The following is a 16464-nucleotide window of genomic DNA, read 5'->3' as shown; positions in this document are numbered from 1 at the left end:
TGGATAACTTTTTAAAGTCATGTAATATTGATTCCAACTTCTAAGGCCATATGGAGTCTTATAACTAAATGTAAGGTCAAAAATTAATGATTTATTAGCAGTAAATGTTTGATCTGTGTATAGCTATTTTATATACCTTTATACCTGGGGTCACAAAAATTTATTGAGAAAAAGTAATAAATGCTGCCAGGGCAAATGTATCTAAGTACCTAAGAATCTAAATGCCTAAATACTTAATTATCTACATACCTGAATACCTAAGTGTCTATATTCTTAAATAGCCATGTATCTAAGCACCTTAATTACCTGCCTATGTCTACCTCAGTACTAATTATTTAAATGCCCACTTATGTTTACCTAAGTAAACCTACCTAAGTAGCTAAGTATATATACTCTTAAGTATCTAGCACTTAAGTGCCTAATTAGCTGATTACCTAAATGCCAACTAATCAAATACCTAATTAACCAGTTACTCATTTGTGTGCCTTAGAGCCCACACTACTCAAGTATCTATTGACCAAAGTACCTCATTAATAAGTGTTTCAATATCTCAGCAACTTATTAAAAGTAATTAATTACCTAATGTCCAACCTAAATGCCCAAGTTTCTAATTACTTAATAGAATTGCTAAGTATCTATGTATTTGCCTAAGTACTTAAGTAACAAAATGCTTAATTACCAGTACTTATGTGATTAGTTACCTATATATTTAAATTTCTATGTTCAATATAGCTTAAATTGATTATCTTCAAGCTGGTTTATTCTGGTTCAGACTGGTTCAAACCATTTCAATCTGGTCTGAACTGGTTAAAACCTTTCAAAATCAGTCCAAATCAATTCACACTAGTCCAAACTGTTTCTATCTGGTTCAAATCCATTCAGTCAAATGGTTCAAGTCGGCATAATCCAGTTCAAAATTGTTCAAACTGATTTAAACTGGTCTGAATCTGTTCAAACTATATTGAACCCTAACCCTAATTCTTACTGTAAGATATTATTAGATAATTACTATAATCTCCTTGGGTCTCTATTTCCTTATCTGTAAAATGACTTAACAGCCTCTAAAATTTTTTCAGAAATCTATGATCCTATGCTTTTTCCCACCCTGTTTGTGGTCAAAGCATTTGCTTTGCTTTCCACATGATCTCAGCCATTATGTAAAAGCTGAGGCTGTTCTGAGAACATTCCTTTTATAGGGATCATAGATTTAGAGTGAGAAGGGAGTTTGGAGATCATTGAATCCACCTCCCATACTTTACAAATGAGAAAACTGAGGCTCAGAGAGGCAAAGGGACTTGACCACAGGGCTCCCTTGGTGGCCAAGCTCAAGAGAAGAAAGGATTGAAAAATAATTCCTGAATTTAGCAATTGCCTTATGAAAATGATTCAGACACTAAAGTTTGATTTGAAAGCATGCCTTTTTTTATTACAAAATATTTATTTGGTTCCTAAATAGCTGGACTGTTCCCCTTTAAATGTTCTTTTCCATTCCTCAGGCCTGGTGTAATCAGCAGATGGCCCCCATTCCTTCCCCCTCTCCCTTTCTAAACGACCCTGCTAATAGCCAATATCCTGGAGCGACCAAAGCCTTTAGGGGGATCAAGGCCATTACTACCCAGTCCAGCAAAAGCAAAATGCTCTTGGGGATTGCTGTTATTTGGTTAGGGGTGAATCAGGACTCCAGTCTGGTTGAAACATCAAAACACTAAGGGTGGAGGGGTCATGATGACTCCTTCCAGAGAGAGCCAAAACAGCTGTCAGATTCCAGAGGCTTTTGTTAGCAGAGCAGCTCTTGCTCTGTGCTTCCAGGGCATGCTGTATCTAAGTATATAGATCTCTATTTACTCCTCATCTCCATAAGTGCTAAACCCTATTCATTACTTAGCCTCCTGCATCCCTGCGGACCTCTTTGCCCATTAATCCAGTGGTGTGCAGTCGGCCACAGACATGCCAGCCTATTTTATGTAGGATACGGCCCCCAGGTACAGGAATGTTCTGAAATGCTGCCACTCTGTGGCCTTTTAGGGATGCTACATGAGAACAGAAAAGAAGGTTTCAGCAGCCCCAACGGCCAGACAGAAAGGGGCAGAGGTTCTCAGGGACTGGCTGTGTGTGTCAAGGTCGGTATGCTTTGGGCCAGAGAGACAACAGATTATTGGAGGTTACTAAGGAGGAAAAGAGACAGAAATCTATGCGGGAAAGGAAAGAAAAAGGGTGGAAATAGAAAAACAAGTAACAATACTGTAGAAGAATAATTAAATGCTGAATCTTGGGTTCTTTTCCTAGCTGGGGGAAAAAAACCAAAATTCAAACTAGGACATTTCCCAGAGAGAGGGAGAGAAAGAGGCAGAGAAAGATGACAAAAAGATGAGTCAGTGGAATATTTTTTTTGCTGGCTGCTTGAATTGGGTGACTCAATCTCCCACACACAGGTCTTTGTACATGAGGGTCTTAGATAGATTGCTGAGATGCAGGATCCTGTTTGCTTTCTTTGAAGAGCACTGTGGTGAAACGGTACCAATAAGTCAAGAGAACTGGGTTCTAGTGTTCTTGGCACTAAGATGCTGTGGGACTTCAAATGGTCCCTTTTAGGGAATGAAAATTCCATGATTCTATAATGTAATGGACAAGCAAAATAACAGAAACTTCCCCAGATAATTCACATTTGGTTTTGAAATTCAGCAAGAGACACATGGATCCAGGTAAGGAGGTACAGGTTTCCACACACAGCCCCCTTCATGCTAAGTGTGCTGGGGATGGGGGAGAAAGGGTGAGAGGAGACAGATCCCATTTAAGAATTGAGTACATGGGAGAAAGACTCAGCTGATTCTGGAAAAATCACAAAAGGAGGCTTGACTATAGCACACTTCAGTGTAAGCTTTAGAGTTGCTAATCAGGAGACAGATTATGTTCAGTCGACTGTGCTAATTTATCAAAGAGGCAGTCAGAAGTAGCCTATTGACCCACTGCTTATTTCATACAATAAGCTGTCTTGATTCTTTGTTGGAAGGTCGTTAATTCTTAAATGTTGGCAACTTAAAAGGTATCTATCATTTGTGTGTTTGGGAGAGCCCAACCTTTGTAGGAACAAGATGTATTCTAGGTGAATGGCTTCCCAAATTGTTTGCTGAAGATGCAATTCTACTAATAAAGGACTTCTACCAAAAAAAAAAAAAAAAGGTTTGATCAGTTTTCTCACTGCTAGGACTAAGGACAAGTTTGGATGTAGACTCATATTTCATATATGAGTGTCTTCTAATATTTTCATTTGAAAACTATTGGGAAAAGGAATTGGCACAGAAGTACAAGCCAATTTGAACTATGACCTTTAAAATTTTTTATTAAAATTGTAGTCAAACTAGTAACTAATAGCAAGTAGTAGATAATATTTTCATTTGATCCTTCAAATTATTATTTTCTAACTTTCTCAATAGATGATATGATGAATTATTCCAGAGGGCTCTTGGAAATTCATATTGTGGCCTTCAAGGTCTTTTCCTAGAAAGGTACAGAGAAAGACATCTGTTGAATTTTACCTCCCAAAGATAATTGAATCGAGCAATCCCCAGAAGCCCCTTCAAAGAAAATCCATCCTCTGGAAATGTTTATCCTGAGCTTTTAACTCATCTTTTTGACAGAAGTAGTTGGATTTTCATAGGGACACTGCTATTTTGCAATAAAAATTCTATAAAACTTTTTTTTTCCCACAACAATCTTCTGAGGTGATTAGTGGAAAGAGTATTAAATTATGGTCCCAAAGATGTAGGTTTGAATCCTGGCTGTTATCTACAACTGAGTAAATTCCTCAGTCTCTTTTTCTTTTTCTGTGAAATGAATGAGTCTGGACTCTTAAGGCCCCTTCAAATTTTCAAATACCATAATTCTAGTTATTACAATATTATTACAGATGGGGAAACTGAGACTCAGAGAAGTAAAATGACTTGTTGGGTCACATAGTACAGACAAGGCTTGAATTGTGTTTTCGGACTCTTTTTTATTAGAAAAGAGATTATTTTCAGAACATGGAATTTTCAATACTATCTTAGTTTGTCAACTCAAATTTAGGCTTCTAATATTGAAAATAAAGAACATGTTTACTTTTACATTTTGGAGGTATTTATTAGGGACTTGGAAATATATGTCTCTATATATCACCATATCACATGATATTGGAAAGATAACAATATAATAAGACTATAGTAATACAATTAACTTTAAATTCAATTGAGCAAGCATTTATTAAGCATATATTATGTGCAAATCACTGTATTAGGTCTCAATAATACTAGATTCATTTCTTGCCCTAAGGAATTCACATTTTATTGAGAGGTTACAAGATGTTGATTTCATGCATCTGCAAGTCCAGAAGATATAACAACAGGAAGTAAAGGGCAGATAGTAGAGGTAAGATTAAATGTGTTAAACAAAGTACAAAGATGTTCTTTTGTCCTGTTTCTCTTCCATGAAGTGTAAAAAGACTTTTCCTGATGCGATTGGAAGAATATTTTGTGGGTTAGCCAAATATCTATCATGTGTTTGGTAGTCTTTAAATGGTTAAATTTGCCTGTTTTGGATATAATTGAAGTATGAACCCTGTATTTCTATTACAGGGCAGCAGAGGGGTGTGTGTGTGTGTGTGTGTGTGTGTGTGTGTGTGTGTGTGTGTGATCTTGCAGTACAACTAATCTCCCAATAGAAGATAATGTATTCAGTTAGAAAGAAAAGTCAGAGATAGTCAATAAACAGTTATTAAGCACCTACTATGTGCCTCACTGAGCTAAGTGCCAGGGATACAAAAAAAGGCAGAAGAACTTCTTGTTTTCAAGGAACTCACATTCTAATGGAGGAGACAACAAACAAACAAATATATGCAAACATGCTTATATATAAATTAAATGAGGAATAAAAACATAAGAAAGGTAGTAGAATTAGGATGAGTTAAGAAAGATTTCCTATAGAAGATGAAATTTTAGTTGGGAATCAAAGGAAGCAAGGGAAGCTATTAGGCAATGAGGAGGAAGGAGAGCTTTCCCGAATGAGGGAAAGTCAGAGAAAATGCCTGGAGCCAAAAGATGGAGTGTCTCATTTGTAAAGAAAAGAACAGGTGGCCAATAATACGGGATCAAAGAGTATAATGAGGAGTAAGGAGTAAGACTGGAAAGGTAAGAGGAGGCTAAGTTGTAAAAGGATTTGAATGCCAAAAAGAGGATTTTGTATTTGATCCTGGAGGTGATAGGGAGCCATTGGTGTGTATTGAGTATTGAAGTGATATGGTCAAACCTGTATTTTAGAAAAATATCATTTTAAAGGTTGACTGGAGAATATATTAGAATGGGAAAGACTTGAGGCAGGCAGGCCCACCAGCAGGATAGTGCAATAATAATACAGTGGCCATGGGATTGGAAGGAAGGAAATGGATGAAGGTAGAATTCCCAAGGTTTAGAAATGAGGAAAATGAAGAGGGAAAAGTCAAGGATGACTCTGAGCTTTGAGTGAATAGAAGAGAAGGATGAAGGGTTGTATAAAGTGCATAAACTCTAATTTAGACATAAGGACTTTTAGATGGCTATTGAACATATAGTTGGAGATATAGTTAGTCGGTCATACATGATTGGATTTGGGGCAGAAATGAGGGCTGGATATATGGGAGATGTTTGCAGTGAGATGGAGATGGAATTCATGGGAACTGAGGAGGTTACCAAGAAAGCATAAAGAGAAAAGAGTGTCCCTTATGGTACAGTTTTATGCAGAGTGTGAGACCTGCATAATAGTCAAACAAAAAATAAAACAAAAAACAACAAAATAAAACTGAAGAGTGGTCAGTTAGGTGAGAGCAATGTCAAGAAAATGCAGGAAGGAGAAAATATCTAGCAGGAGTGTCATGTCCTGTGTACAGTAAGACATCTAATACATCCAGATCATAGAGTGCATGGAGGGAAATAAGTTTAAGACTGGAAAGATAATAGAAAATAACCAGGCTATGAAGAGTTATAAATGCCAGTTGCTCATATGATTGCATAAAACAAGCTGCACTTGTGTCTCAGCTGATTGCTTTTGGGAAACTGCTCAGTTGGGATACCTACTCAGCCACCCTGGACTCTAACCTTTCTGTCTCTGGAGGAGTCTTTGGATAACTGTATACCAAAAAGCCAGGAAACTCTGGCTGGATGATTTCACCAGACCAATGGGGAGCTAAATTCTTAGTTTTCTTGGAGGATTTGGAAACACCTTACTGGTCCTTTCAAAGATCAGATTTTGCCTTTCCCCCCAGCTGCAATTCAGTCAGTATTTATAGAATCTTTTTATTAGGTCAGTGTTGTCTAGTCAGCTGAGTGAATTCATGGAACCTGGTCAAGCCCAGGAAGATGGAGATAGCGTTGTATTGGTGGAATTTTCCTATTCTTTAAATTGGATATTTGACTGTTAAAAGCACATAGTAGAAGAAGGTATGTGATGAGTGATGAGTATTGCTAATGAATTGAACTAAAAATATCTAAATAATCTGGTATAAATATGAAAGAGCACTGGATTAGGGTTAGAAGACTTCAATTCCAGGCCTGACTCTCATACTGACTATCTGTGTGGCTGAACTTCAGTTTCATTATGGATAAAATGAGGGGTTTTAACTCAATGTTTTCTAAGATCTCTTCCACTTCTGAATGCTATGGTCATTTTGTATGCAAGATAATTCCAGGAATGAATAGCTGCATTGTATCTCTACCAATGAGAAAAGAAGGAAAAATAGATTTGAGCTGCGACAAGAAGAATTTGGTTTGATGCCAGAAAAATTTTTTGATATTTAGACACTGACATGAAATCAGACTGCTCTACTTCCTTTCTGCTGCTTTTTCCCACTTTTAAGAGTCTCTTCTGCGGAATACTTTTCAGACAGGTGAATCCATAGCCTGGTTTGCCATGCCTTGAGAGACCCAGTCACTCAGCTCACTCTCAGATCAACTCAGGGCTTCTCTACCTTCCCATCAGTTGTCTGGCCTACCTGGCAATATTTTCCCTTGAATCCGTTGGAGCTCCTTTTTTGTTATTTCTTCCCATTAGAAAGTAAATTCCTTAGGAATAGGGACTAACTTATTTTCATGTATTTGTATCCCATATACTTAGTACACTATCTGGCACGTAGAAAACACTTGATAAAAATTCTTTATCTATCTAAGGGAGACTGAGCAATCTCATTCTTTGGAAATCTTTAAAAATGGGCTGGAGCCTCCAGTTGGCTAGAATTATGAGGGTGTGGTCCAGCCTGAAGGCAGCCCTCATGATTTTATATTATCAGTGCAATAGATTTTAGAACCATGAGTTGTGGCAGATGCTGTTTGACATCTTTGCCCTGACAGAACTGATTGGTTCCACGTTTCCCTCAACATTTTCCTAATACAAGGTGAGTGAGGGCTTCTCCCTGCTCAGCCTCTGGTACCTTGCAGAAAACACAGGAAACACAAACATGTCCAGCTCCCCACATTCCTCCATCCTTGAAGTACGAATTTATTTTTCTGAGTTGTATGCTTTACTAAACGGAGCTCTGTGTTCATTTCCGCCTAATGAAAAAATCCAGAGTATTTTGGAGTCTGACAGAGAGAACCCAATCCACTGTTTATTTAGTATCCTAATCACAAGCGTGTTTACAGGAAAATGCCCTCATCTGCTGCTAGCAGCTCCAGCCACTCAGCCATGTAAGAGTTGTCTTCAAAGTCAATTGCCTGTCATTTTGCTGATTTATGTTGAACAACTGCAAAGACCCCTCGAGGTATTTGCAGCTAGCTTGATGATTCCCATCTTATAAAGTGGCAGTGGGCAGAGTATTTCAGTTCAAATTCTCATCAAGACAGAATTTAAATCCCTGTTCCTGCTGCTCATATTTGCAATGTGAGCACTTTAGATAAGGAGAGGCTAAAATGTACTAAATGCTGGGGGGAAAACTAACCAGGATTTTTAAAAAGGAACTCGAACCTCAATCCAATTAAAAACCAGGTGTAAGGAAAAGAGCTCCAACATGTTTTAAAATCAGGGTCAGGGAGGTGTTCCCCTTCCAACAGATCCCAAAAGCCTAAGACTACCTTTGGCATAGGAGGTGTAGATAGGACATGGCTTGATTTAAGGAAAATCTTGCCCTTAACTTAAAAACAAAACAAAACACTTAAAATAGATTTTATTGATGATCTTGTTCCTCCCCTTTAAAATAAAATATATATGTCACTTTCATTACAGTTCTCCCCCCTTCCAAACCCTCTCTTATGACAAATAAGCACAATCAGTCAAAACAAATGGACACTTCGTGGATTTATTTGAAGATATGTGTCTCACTCTGCACCTGTTGTTCCATCACCTCTTTGCTGATAGGCAGGAGGGAATTTTCACCATTAAGCTGCTGAAATCATCATTGGATACTGCACTGGTTGGAGTTTTGAAGTCCTCAGTATCATTTTTCTTTACATTAATCTAGTCACTGTGAGGATTGCTGGGCTTTTTCTGTTGACTTTGCTTTACATCAGTTTTTTAAAAGTCCTTTTATTCTAACCTTAACTAACATCAACTTAAACGAGCATTTCACATACATAGTAGAAAAAAAGAAGATGGTACATCTTCTTTTATGTAGAGCTTGGTTTTCTTTGTATGTATGTAATAAATTCAATATGTAACTTCCAAAGTTGTGATTCCTTCTGGCCTTATTTCTGTTCTCTTCTGCAGATGAAAAAAATTTTTTGATGATCTTCCCTTTTCTTTTTTTTTTCTCTTTCTTCCTTTCCTACTTTTCTTCCTTCCTCCCTCCCTTCCTTCCTTCTGTCCTCCCTTCTTTCCTTTCTCCCTCCCTCCCTGCCTTCCTTCTTCCCTCCCTCTTTTCCTTCCTTTCTTCCCTCCCTCCTTCCTTCCTTCTTTCCTTCCTTCCTCCCTCTCTCCCTCCTTCCCTTCTTCCCTTCTTCCTTTCTCTCTTCCTTCTTCCCTCACTTCTTTCCTCTCTTCCTTCCCTCCCTTCCTTCATCTCTCCTTTCTTTTCTTCCTTCTTTCCTTCGTGCTTCCTTTTCTCCCTCCCTCCTTCCTTCTTTCCTTCCTTCCTTCCTTCCTCCCTCCCTCTCTTCCTCCTTCCTTCCTTCCTTTTTCTCTTCCTTCTTCCCTCCCTTCCTTCTCTCCTCCCCTTCTTTCTTTCCCTCCCCCCTCCCTCTCTCCCTTCCTTCCTTCCTTCCTTTCTCTCTCCCTCCCTCTCTTCCTCCTTCCCTTCTTCCTTTCCTTCCTTTCTCTCTTCCTTCTTCCCTCACTCTTCCCTTCCTTCCCTCCCTCCCTTCATCTCTTCTTCCTTTCCTTCCTTCCTTCCTTCCTTCCTTCCTTCCTTCCTTCCTTCCTTCCTTCCTTCCTTCCTTCCTTCTTGTTTTAAAGACTGAGTTTCCCTATCTAATAGAGGCTGGAAGTTCAGAACCGTTAATTGACTCAGTTCCACTCTGACTGGTCCAGAATCTGAGACTTGCTCTGCTTCCAACTTGTGCTAGTTTGTCTCCTCTTAGAAGTTGGTTTCAAGAGATATAATGGTCTGAGGTAAAAGGAGTGTAAAGAGTTAAGGATAACATAAAGATTATGAACCTAGGAGACTAGAAGAATGTTGGTATTTTCAACATAAATATGAAAAGTGAGAGGAATGGATTTGCAGGGACAGATAATGAGTTCTGTTTTGGACAGCTCTGGGGCATCCAGTTTGAAATTTGATTCTGCTTTCTTAACTTCATCACTTAATACAAATCTTTCCATGTTTCTTTGACTCTCTCATATTAGAAATTTCTAATTTCTTTTTTTTTAAAGTGAGGCAATTAGGATTAAGTATGGCAATTGGGATTAAGTGTCTTGCTCAGGATTACACAGGTAATGTATTACGTTTCTGAGATCGGATTTGAACTCAGGTCCTCTTGACTCCAGAGCCAGTGTTCTATCCACTGCACCATTCAGCTGCCCCATGTTAGTCATTTATTAGGGCACAATAATCATCCATTCCATTCATATGTCACCATATGTGCAGACATTACCCATTTTGTTCCCAATTTCTAGCTATCCCAGAAAGCATTAGTAACTATTTTTTAAAGAAGAAGGGAAGTGACGGTTTCATTATACTCTGCCTTGGTCACAATATATCTGAAACAGGATTTTCAGTTCTCAGTACTAGAGAGGACTATTGACTAGCTAGCACATCTTTAAAAAGGGCAAATGGGATGTTAACTTTGTTATATGGCGGTTAATCAAAAGAATTCTACACTTTTAGTTTGGAGAAAAGATTTAGACAAGATATCACAGCTATTTTTAGTCATTTAAAAGGTTGTCATTGAACTAGAACCAATTGGTAGAAATTACATTTTTGATCAATAAAAGTAAGAACTTCATAATGAGTATCTAAAATGGAATGGGCTACCTCATAAACTAGCAAGGACACAGAAATCTCAGAACCTCACCAAATAACCTCAAGTGTCAGTAATTAACCCTTCCTCTAAACAGGAATTGTCTTTACAATTTACTAATCTTTTTTTCTAGAAGTAATTTGAATAGGTGGCCATTTTGATTGATATTATAGCTAATGAGCCCCCATCAGTGTATTTACTATTAACAAAAAAAAACCACTAACATCCAACTAACTTTTACCAAAACATTTGCTAAAAATGCAAAACAAACTTATAAATATTTATTTAACATTCCATCTTTAAACTTGAACCACATTATCCCATCAATGAACAGTAGCTTTGGAGAGAGTTAGTGCCCATTTAAACATCTTTGACAATTGGGCATCATTTCCTTCACAAAGCTTCTGATGGTAGGAAATTCATTGCTTGCTGGAGCATTCCATTCTACTTTTGGAAAGTTTTAACAAGAAATTTTTTTCTCTTCATAAACTGTGACTATACATGTTTTTTCCAATTTCCATCCATTACCCTATTTTTATCTTCTCAGTTCAAACACAAAAGGTTTAATTCTTCTTCCACATGACGTTTCAAATATTTGAAGAAATCAATCATGTCATTTCTAAGTTTTCTTTAGGAGAAACAACTTCAATTTCTTTAACTACTCATAGTGTTTAGTTCTCTTGTCATTTTGGTTACCTTCCTTTGCATGCTGATGTCTTTCATAAAATAGGGAATCTGGAATTGAACATAATATTCCAGATAATATTTAATCAGGGCACAGCGAAACTCTCACCTCTTTCCTGGTCACCAAGAGTCAGGAGATAATATAAGGAACAAGTAGGACAGCAAAGATGGATCTACAGTCTCTGGATGGGAAAAAGGATAAAGAGAAAGAGGACTGGGAAGGTAAGAAGGGGGCAGTTTATATAGAGCTCTAAATTTCAAACAGATTGATCCTGGAAATACTAGGTAGCCACAGGAAATTTATTAAATAGAGAGGGTAAAACTGTTTAAATCTAAAATGTAGGAAAATTCCTTTGACATTTGAGTAAAAGATGGATAAGTTTGGCAGCAAGGCATTTTTGGAATGTTGTAGATGGATCTGAACTCTAAAGTTCTTTCCAATCTTAGGGTTTTGTTATCCTAGAATGTAATCTGTCCTGTTGAGTTTCACTGAATGCTCTCCCATAATTGAGTCATCCAAATGATACAGCAGATGCCAGAGTCTCCACAGGAGCAAACCCCAGACTTTGAACACTTAGAAAGATATAGATACACTTACTTATTTGTATGCTGAGGCTCAGGATAAAGGGGAAAAGAGAAAGTCATTCATCCTATCTTAGATTGAAAGAAACCTCAAGGACTCAGATTTACCTTAGATGAATCAGTCAGGGTTACTTAGCCTTCTTGGATAGGTAAATCAATTTTCAACATTATTTTGAAGGAGTGATGGCTGAGAAGGTAAGAAGAAAACATTTTGGGTGGGGAAAATCAAATAGGCAAAAGAAATTTGTAATATCATGCAAAAGAACAACAAACTTGGAGTCAGAAGTCCTGTATTCAAATCCTGATTCTACCCCTGATGCGTTATATAGAGCTCTAAATTTCAAACAGATTGATCCTGGAAATACTAGGCAGCCACAGGAAATGTATTAAATAGAGAGGGTAAAACTGTTTAAATCTAAAATGTAGGAAAATTCCTTTGACATTTGAGTAAAAGATGGATGAGTTTGGCAGTAAGGCATTTTTGGAATGTTGTAGATGGATCTGAACTCTAAAGTTCTTTCCAATCTTAGGGTTTTGTTATCCTAGAATGTAATCTGTCCTGTTGAGTTTCACCGAATGCTCTCCCATAATCGAGTCATTTGACCTTTTGGGGCCTCTGTTTCCTCATCAGTTACATGGGGTTGACCTAGATCAAGGATTCTTTTTTTTTTTAAAATAGCTTTTAATAAAAGTTATATGCATGGGTAATTTTACAGCATAGACAATTGCCAAACCTTTTGTTCCAATTTTTCCTCTCCTTCCCCCACCCCCTCCCCTAGATGGCAGGATGACCAATACATGTTAAATATATTAGAGTATAAATTAAATACAAAATAAACATACATGTCCAAACCATCATTTTACTGTACAAAAAGAATTGGACTCCAAAATATTGTACAGTTAGCCTGTGAAGGAAATCAAAAATGCAGGCGGGCAAAATATAGGGATTGGGAATTCGATGTAATGGTTCTTAGTCATCTCCCAGAGTTTTTTCGCTGGGTGTAGCTGGTTCAGTTCATTACTGCTCCATTAGAATTGTAGATCAAGGATTCTTAACCTGAGGTTTGTGAACTTGTTCTTAAATAGTTTGATAACTACATTTCCATGTAATTAATTTTCTTTATTATTTTGTGTAGATTGTGTGGATTGTGTGGATTGTGTGGATTTGTAGATCCATGATACAAAAAAAGGTGAAGAAATTTTGATCTAGATGCTTTCTAAGATGCCTTCCTACTCTGAAGTGTGGGATCATATGTTTAAAACTGCAAAGGACCTCAGAGTTCAGGTGGTACATTGGATGGAGCATTGTCAAGTCTGGAAGACTAGAGTTTAAATGCGGCCTCAGGCACTCCTAGCCATGAGATTCTGGACAAGTCACTTAATTTTTGTCTGCTTCAGTTTCCTCCTCTGTCAAATGGGGATAATAATAGTACCCAACTCTTAGGGTTGTTGTGAGGCTTAAAGGAGATATTTATGAAGTGCTTTGCAAAACTTAAATGCTATATAAAGGATTGCTATTATTATTACTCTCATTAGTTTACAATCCTCATTTTACAGATGAAGAAACTGATGTAGAGGGAGAAATAAATTGCCCCAAGGAGTCAAAGCTTGACCCCATTTCTTCCTACTCCAGATTCATCACACTTTCCACTGATCACCTCCAAAATGAAAAAGTTCTGTTTAATAGATAACAAATATATCAGAACGGAACATCAGGATCTGTTTCTTTCAAAAGTGAATTTTCTTCTGTTATTACTCATGTCTCCAATTTACCCCTTTCCCAGGCCATTCCCCTCTCCCCATCTCCATTCAAATTTATAATTTTCTTTTATGTTCTTTTAATCCTGTTAGAAGCAGATTTTTTTCTCCCTCTCCTTTTCCTGCCCATAGGCTAGTCCTCCAAAAAGGAGTCCAGTCTCTTTACTCCAATTAGCTGACTTCAGTGAGACTAGTATGTGGGAGCATCCAGGTCCCTGACTTAAGTAGACCTAGCTTTCTCTGTGGGTAAAGCATAATCTCCCAGGGAGAGGTGTTTTGATACAAGTGGTATTTGGAATCTACAAGCACAGAGTGCTGGCTGGAGTCCTGATGGTTATAAAGTACAGTATTTACAGGGTGCTTGGCTTTTGTCCCCAGCAGGTGCATTTAAGTGAACACATGCTCAGGATGACAATACAGACTAGAGAGGTAATGTCAGACACTGAAGCTGGGATTCTCCCAGTGGTGCAGAGTATTAGTGCTGACAGCACATGTTACAGAGAATGGGGAATGGATGGGGGTGTGAGTAGCAGATAAGCTGTGATGGGGGTGAGACCATTTACTTTCAACATCACCAGTATCATTGCGCTTTAGATCAATATGTATAAAGAGGTAAGAGCAAGCATTAGAGGCAGAAAAAACCAGTGAGAATTGACTGAGGAATACCATACAGAAGGAGACTGCCAGGAGGGGGAGGAGAGAGTTGAAAATTAAAAAAATCAAACCCAAAACAACCAACCTCTGAGAAAAGCTACAGAGAATTAAAAGGAAGATATTTCACAAGGGGAAAATCATTACATCAAACAAGGCAGCTGTTTAATCTTTCTGTAAAGTGAAAGGAGCCCACAAGACAGCTCTTGAGGTTGAAAATGGATTGCTAGAGGCTAGCTTCTATTCAAAATTTTCCCCCTCTCTTCTTTCCCGGTCTTCATTTCTTTCCCCTCCCCTGCTTCCTTTCTAAGTTTGTATGCCGAACCTGATGGATAGGGCAATGTATGTCAGACCAGGGCTTACTCCCCTGGGGAAAGCCAGCATGGCTATAGCAGAGCTGTTCAATGATGTAAGTATATAGTCTTGGGGGATGAAGGGTGGTGGCTGAGGGGAGGAGGGGCCCCCATTTCTCCCATTTATACTGCAAAACAGATGGCTCTGCACTTACTGCTGTACAGCTGCTCACTCTGGTCGAGGGAATGGGGGGGTGGGGTTAGACAATCACCTAGGGGACTGAGCTCAGCTCCAGCAGCAATAGCAGCAGCAGCCCCAACTGTCCAATGCTTAAATAAATCCCAAGCAAACCAAGTCAGCTTTAAAAAAAGGAAAAAAAGTTCTTCTAAGCCCAGAGGGATGATAGTGTCTTGTGCATGCCTTAAATCCTTTGCACTGCTTTCTTCATTCTCTGCAATTTCATTTTGACTTGAAAGCTGAAAAATCCTACTAGTAATTAAAAATAAAAGAAAACATGTGGTGAAAGGGAAGGAAAAAAGAAAGGGAGAGAAGGAAGTGAGAGGGGAGATGGAAAGGGGATGGGGAAATAGAGGAGAGGAAAAAGTGATAGAAAAATAAAGAGAGGAGAGGGAAAAGGGGTGGAGAGAGAGAGGAGAGAGGGGAAGGGGATGTGGAGATAGATGACAGAGAAAGGCGATGGAGGCTAGAGGAGAAGGAAAGAGTTTGGGAAGATGATGAGGGAAAGAGAATGAAAAGGGGTTGGGGAGGTTAGGAGAAGAAGAATGCAAGGAGAGAGGGGAGAGAGTAGAGGGAGAACAAGGAGAGGCAGAGAAAAGAAAAGGAGAGAGAGGGGAAGAGAAAGAAGATTAGAGAGGGACAGGGGAAAGGGAGAGCTAGAAGGAAAAAACAGAGGAGGGAGAGGGAAAAAGGAAGGAAGAGATGAGATGAGAGGGGTAGGGAAAGGAAAAGGGCAAAGAAAGGAAGAAAAAGGGAAAAAGTAATTTAAATTAAATTAAATTAAGAGAGAGAAAATAAGAGAAAGGGGAAGGGCAGGAAAAGAGAAGGGGAGCAAAGGGAAAAAGAAGGGAAACCCAACACTGGGGGAGATAGGGGCATAGGATATCTGCCTTAGTCAAATGGTTTGTCTTGTTTAATGATGTGATAGGAAATTTTTGGTGTCCTGGATCTCTCTGTTTTAAAATCTCATTCCTCATCCACAGGTTTTTAAGAGCTCCTGTCAGGTCTAACATGGAAACTACAGGGTCTTCAAAAAGTCTTTTAAGTACAGTTTTAAGCTACTAAAGCTTAAAACTGCCACTAAGACTTTTGGGAACAGGCTTCCTCTTTGGTGTTTGGTCAGAACTGTTTATTGTGCTATGGAATCTCTATTGAGAGGAGCAATTAAATTAGTTCACTTGGCAAAGCATTCAGAATCAATCATTCCATCTGGAGCCCCAAGGGATCTAGTCCAATCCCCTTATTTACAGGAGAGGAAATTGAGTCCCCAAAAGGTTAAAGAGTATTTCCAAATAGGTTGTAAGTGACAGAATTGCCTCTAAATCGCTTTACATTATGTCAATAAAAAGAAAGTTCAGTGGAGGTGACCATGAATTTTGGGAAACTTTTGGCTTCATATCTTCAGTCAATGAAGAGTCAGATGTAATCTTAAGAATGTATTTTCAAGGAGGATGTGGTATGCATAAAGTGATTGGTTCACTTCTCCCCTTCTATATAAGGAGTGGACAATATCAATTTTTTTCTATTGTGTGTTAATTTGGTTAAGTGGTTAGAACATACCCTGCCATCTAAATAATCACTTCTCTGCTTATGTTTTCTTATTCAATAAATTGTTGAATCCCTTTACCAAGAGATCCTTTTATGACCTAATGTTGACAAGACTTAATGTTGACAAGAGATAATCTGTAGTGGAAAGACTCCAGACTGATGGTCAAAAGACAAGATTTGAACTTACTTGCTCGACCTTGGGCCTCAATTTCCTCATCTATAAAATGGATTGTGAGATCTTTCAGTTCTAAGTCTATAGTATTATGGACTTCTAAAGGTCCTTCTAGCTTTTTACAAGCTTGAATAGTCCAAAGAGCTG

Source organism: Antechinus flavipes, chromosome 3, assembly GCF_016432865.1.
Source record: "Antechinus flavipes isolate AdamAnt ecotype Samford, QLD, Australia chromosome 3, AdamAnt_v2, whole genome shotgun sequence".
Lineage (NCBI taxonomy): Eukaryota > Metazoa > Chordata > Mammalia > Dasyuromorphia > Dasyuridae > Antechinus > Antechinus flavipes.
Note: the sequence above shows the minus strand (reverse complement) of the source record.